Source organism: Triticum aestivum, chromosome 2A (assembly GCF_018294505.1).
Source record: "Triticum aestivum cultivar Chinese Spring chromosome 2A, IWGSC CS RefSeq v2.1, whole genome shotgun sequence".
NCBI lineage: Eukaryota > Viridiplantae > Streptophyta > Magnoliopsida > Poales > Poaceae > Triticum > Triticum aestivum.
Window position 1 is genome coordinate 135895670 of NC_057797.1, and position 6367 is coordinate 135902036.

The following is a 6367-nucleotide window of genomic DNA, read 5'->3' on the forward strand; positions in this document are numbered from 1 at the left end:
AAAGGGGTGGGCCGGCTCCCTCGTCTATTAATCAATCACAAGCTGATAAATTAATTTTTTTATAAAATCTTGTACTAACTTATTTGTATGTGTACCATTCTGTGTCCAGGGCCAGTAAGATTACCATTATGGTGTCTTTGGTTCATGTTGCTACTCATTGATTCCCCTAAACCTCATCAATCGTATCCATTTGACCACTTATCCTGTTCAACCTCGTTCATGAGGGAGCAAAAGAGGATGGTCACACTAGGAATATGCTAGATTAATGCCTTGATAAATGTATTCTTTGGGTGTACCAATATTGTCACTAGGAATAGCTCTATCAAATTGATAGCCTAGAACCGTCGAGGCAAAGGTGAGGGTCTTGTTAGCTAGAAGATGGTTTTACCTCACAATTTGATGCGATCAACTAACGCCCAGGTAACCTTTGTTTCCAAAATATATTTTTCTGAAGCCAACAGAGTTGTTCCCGCAAAAAAAAAACAGAGTTGATCTTGTTAATCGCTTTGACATTGTAGATAGTATAGTAGTCTCTTCAAGAGGCAAATTAGGTGGTCTCTGTGGATGGATCAAGTTCATTATGCCAACTTCCATGTGATTATCGCCTCTATAGTATACCTAGTCACTAGTGTAGCTTTTTCTTTTGAACGTATTTATGGTGACCAATACCAACGTGACACTAGTCAAATTTGGGATCGTACTGCCTCTTTTGTGTATGATAATCAAGGCAAATTTACCTTATGTATAGGCGGTCCCAATGATTTGCTTTATGATGTTGATAAAAGTCCTGCCAATGTAAATGAATATCATATGTGTTGTAGAGCAAAAGCAAAACAGACAAACGAAGAGTCCAAATGAATCACTAGTTTCATTGAAATGTGGAAGACCCACTTATATACATGATGAGGGTGTGTGTTGAGGAGACACCTTTTCAACATGCACTTCCTGGGAGGCATCCATCCCATACAATTGATCACATATTTTATTTCTCAACACCTGCCCTGATCAACTCGTCATCTGTATATTGCAAACTAAAAACTCCTCCAAAAACCCTGTGGGTAAAATTAAGGAGAAACATTATAATAATAAGCAATCAAAAACTTCTTTAAAACCCAGTGGGAAAAATATAAGGAGAAATCAATATGGAATATATCCACACTTGTATTTATATTGTCTCGTTAAAAAACTTATATTATAAACCATCATGGAAAACTCATAAAGAAAAAAGAGTGTAATATGAATGATCTGAAGATCACCAAAGTGTATAACTTGGGATTTTACCCCCCCTAAAGTTTGCAAACCTCAATGCTGTCTTGTACCAATTCTATGAACCTAATTATGGAATATAAATGTTGGTAGAGACATTGTGAATATCACAATAATTTGTTTGCAGATTATCCTCTTACAAGTGACATTATCTTGGTAGATAATGATAGCCGATTCCAATGAATCTCTACATAATCTCACATGTGGCCAGTCATTCTGCGAAGCCATACACATCTTGTGATGTTTCAAATAAAATAATTACAACAAAATGATCACTGGAAGGACCCATTTAGAGTCCATTCTGAAGGCTTCCCTCGGAATACTCTTCAAGTAAATCCAGTCTTTGATATGACACAACTGGGATCAAATTATTAACCACTATCAGGATATAACACCATGATGCCATCTTGATTTCCCCCATGGAATTAATCAAGATCTGTTGTCTCTTGGACATATATGAGGATTCCTTACATCAACCATTATACCTTTTTCTTAGGGATTGCACTCTCAATATATTGCCGACAAATATAATGTCAGGCTTGACATATTTTGCAATATATATATGAAACCTTCGATGGTATTCAAATATGGAACTTTAGGTCCACTATCACTTCACCATCTCCCCTCAGCCTGAATGGGCTTTTATCCCATGTCAGGAATAATATGACCATATGTGTCTTTGATATATCCATATTGAAATTTTTCCGATATTTCTAGATATATGAAGAATGATATACATTTATTCCCGAGGTAATATGCTCAAGCTATAAACTTAGCATCATTTGGTTTGACCCAAATATCCATCTTAAAATGATTGTGTGTATCTCATATGTCTTGTATACACATTGATGATAAGATCATCCATCACTAAAATAATGTAAATCCTTATCAACGAGTAACTCATTAGTATTAGAGTAATCCTTATCAAGGAGCAACTCACTTAGTCGGTTGTACCACACAAGTCTCCAACCTGTTGAGAGTCATAGAATGACTTCTGAAGCTTGACACACACATGTTGCGATTTGTCATAGGATTTGAAATATTAAGCCCTTTCAATGGCTTCAATATAAATACCCAAACTGAGTGATCCATGTGAGTATGTAGCCACAACATACATCAATCACATGGATTTGTACTTCCAATTCTGGTTCGAAACAAAATTCCACTCATACCGAGAAGGTATGCTACATCCTAACTGATGTTAGGTCTGTTAGGTCATTTCCCTACTTTGTGTTTTGGATGATGATGACAACTCTCTGTTGGTCTAATCTTGTGTTAAATGCTTCAGGTTATTGGTGATTAGGCTTGCATCGATTAGTCATTCTCTTTGGAAGGAAAAGATCGAAGACGGTGTTCGTCTACGTGTTTATCTCTTTGGTCGTAGGAAACCCGTACTATTAAGAGGGAATCCACATCGGAAGGAGTTGGGTGAATCATTGAACATACACATATTCCTCACCCACCTTTGCCTTCCGTTCCTTGCTTGAGAGAGGTTCCTAATCCATACTATGGTTGTGATCTTTCCTCTTAGCGGTTGCACCGCTCGCCTGAGCGGTTGCACCGCTGGATCTGTTGCACCGGCCCAACCACCACCCCAGGGGTGATACCATGGGGTTGAACCTCCCAGTACATGACCAAGTGGTTGTACCGCTGCCCCCGGGCGGTGGTACCGCCACCATACTTGAAAATGTATGTGGTGTGTCATTGGCGGTTATACCGGCCAGGTACCGCTCAACAATCGGACATGCTTCTGTTTTGATGCGGTACTCGGGCCGTGGTGGCCCGGTTGTTCCGGTTGTGCTCTGCACACCAGTACCACTGGTGCTCTAAGCGGTTCTACCGCTTAGGACTTAGCCACCCAGGGTACCAGGGCCAGGCGGTAGTACCGACGCACTACCGCCCGATCAGCGCTCACATGGGTGACTCCCTTCTGTTTCAAAGCGGTGGTTGAGCGGTGGCAGAGCGGTTGTTCCGGTTGATCTTGATAACCGGTACTACGCTTGTTTGTCCGGTTGTACCGCCTGTCAGGTCTTCTGCAGGGTACCCGTGAATCCCGGTTATAACGGGTTGAGGAGCGGTTGTACCGCTACTGTGCATTTTTTGCAGCAACGGTTGGATTATAGGGCTTGCTATATAAAGGAGGTTCTTCCACCTACCTCCACTACCTCTTGCCTCTCTCTCCACCATTAATTGAAGGAAATATGCCCTAGAGGCAATAATAAAGTTGTTATTTATATTTCCTTATATCATGATAAATGTTTATTATTCATGCTATAATTGTATTAACCAGAAACTTAGTACATGTGTGAATACATAGACAAACAAAGTGTCCCTAATATGCCTCTACTTGACTAGCTCGCTAATCAAAGATGGTTAAGTTTCCTGACCATAGACATGTGTTGTCATTTGATGAACGGGATCACATCATTAGAGAATGATGTGATGGACAAGACCCATTCATTAGCTCAGCATAATGATTGTTTAGTTTTATTACTATTGCTTTCTTCATGACTTATACAAGTTCCTCAGACTATGAGATTATGCAACTCCCGAATACCGGAGGAACACCTTGTGTGCTATCAAATGTCACAATGTAACTGTGTGATTATAAAGATGCTCTACAAGTGTCTCTGATGGTGTTTGTTGAGTTGGCATAGATCGAGATTAGGATTTGTCACTCCGTGTATCAGAGAGGTATCTTTGGTCCCTCTCGGTAATACACATCACTATAAGCCTTGCAAGCAATATAACTAACGAGTTAGTTACGGGATGATGCATTATGGAACGAGTAAAAGAGACTTACTGGTAACGAGATTGAACTAGGTATGATGATACCGACTATCGAATCTCGGGCAAGTAACATACCGATTACAAAGGGAATGACGTATGTTGTTATGCGGTTTGACCGATAAAGATCTTCGTAGAATATGTAGGAACCAATACGAGCATCCATGTTCCGCTATTGGTTATTGACCGGAAATGTGTCTTGGTCATGTCTACATAGTTCTCGAACCCGTAGGGTGCGCATGCTTAGCGGTCGATGACGATTTGTATTATGAGTTATGTGATTTCATGACCGAAGTTTGTTCGGAGTCCCGGATGAGATCACAGACATGACAAAGAGTCTTGAAATGGACTAGCGGAGGGGGCCAGCCCCCCTCTTTCGTTCTCCCTCCCTCCCCCTTCCCTTTCCCTCCGGTGGAAGAAAGGAAAGGGGGGCGAATCCTACTTGTGTTGGGGAACGCAATATTTCAAAAAAATTCCTACGATCACACAAGATCTATCTAGGAGATGCATAGCAATGAGAGGGGGAGAGTGCGTCTATGTACCCTCGTAGACCGAAAGCGGAAGCGTTTTAGTAATGCGGTTGATGTAGTCGAACGTCTTCACGATCCAACCGATCCAAGCACTGAACATACGGCACCTCCGTGTTCAGCACACGTTCAACACGATGATGTCCATCGAGCTCTTGATCCAGTTGAGGACGAGGGAGAGTTCCGTCAGCGCGACGATGTGGCAACGGTGATGATAAAGTTACCGGCGCAGGGCTTCGCCTAAGCACTACGACGATATGACCGAGGTGTGTAACAATGGAGGAGGGCACCACACATGGCTAAGAGAAGACTTGGTGTGCCTTTGGGGTGCCCCCCTCCCACGTATATAAAGGAGGGGGAGGAGGAGGCGGGCCCAAGGGGGGCGCGCCAAGGTGGGGAGTCCTACTTGGACTCCCGGTCCAAGTAGGATTCGCCCCCTTTCCTATTCCAAGAAGGGGAAGGAGGGAAGGAGAGGGAGAGGGAAAGGAACTCCCTCCCCCTAGTCCAATTTGGACTGCCCTTGGGGTGGCGTGCGCCACCTTGTGGCCTTTCCTCTCCTACTCCTTTATGGCCCATTAGGGCCCATTACTTCCCCGGGGGGTTTCAGTAACCCCTTGGTTCCCCGAAAAATATCTAAAACGTCCCGAAACCTTTTCGGTGTCCGAATACCTTCGTCCAATATATCAATCTTTACCTCTCAACCATTTCGAGACTCCTCGTCATGTCCGTGATCTCATCCGGGACTCCGAACAAATTTCGGTCATCAAATCGCATAACTCATAATACAAATTGTCATCAAACGTTAAGCGTGCGGACCCTACGGGTTCGAGAACTATGTAGACATGACCAAGACACATCTCCGGTCACTAACCAATAGCGGAACCTGGATGCTCATATTGGCTCCTACATATTCTATGAAGATCTTTATCGGTCACACCGCATAACAACATACGTTATTCCCTTTATTATCGGTATGTTACTTGCCTGAGATTCGATCGTCGGTATCATTATACCTAGTTCAATCTTGTTATCGGCAAGTATCTTTACTCGTTCTGTAATGCATCATTCCATAATTAACTCATTAGTCACATTGCTTGCAAGGCTTATAGTGATGTGCATTACCGAGAGGGCCCAGAGATACCTATCTGATATACGGAGTGACAAATCCTAATCTCGATCCATGCCAACTCAACAAACACCATCAGAGACACTTGTAGAGCATATTTATAATCATCCAGTTACGTTGTGACGTTTGATAGCACACAAGATGTTCCTCTGGTATTCGGGAGTTACATAATCTCATAGTCAGAGGAACATGTATAAGTCATGAAGAAAGCAATAACAATATAACTAATCGATCATAGTGCTAAGCTAAAGGATGGGTCTTGTCCATCACATCATTCTCTAATGATGTGATCCCATTCATCAAATGACAACACATGTCTATGGTTAGGAAACTTAACCATCTTTGATTAACGAGCTAGTCAAGTAGAGGCATACAGGGACACTCTGTTTTGTCTATGTATTCACACATGTACTAAGTTTCTGGTTAATACAATTCTAGCACGAATAACAAACATTTATCATGATATAAGGAAATATAAATAACAACTTTATTATTGCCTCTAGGGCATATTTCCTTCAGTCTCCCACTTGCACTAGAGTTAATAATCTAGATTACATAGTAATGATTCTAACGCCCATGGAGTCTTGGTGCTGATCATGTTTTGCTCATGAGAGAGGCTTAGTCAACGGGTCTGCAACATTCAGATCCGTATGTATTTTGC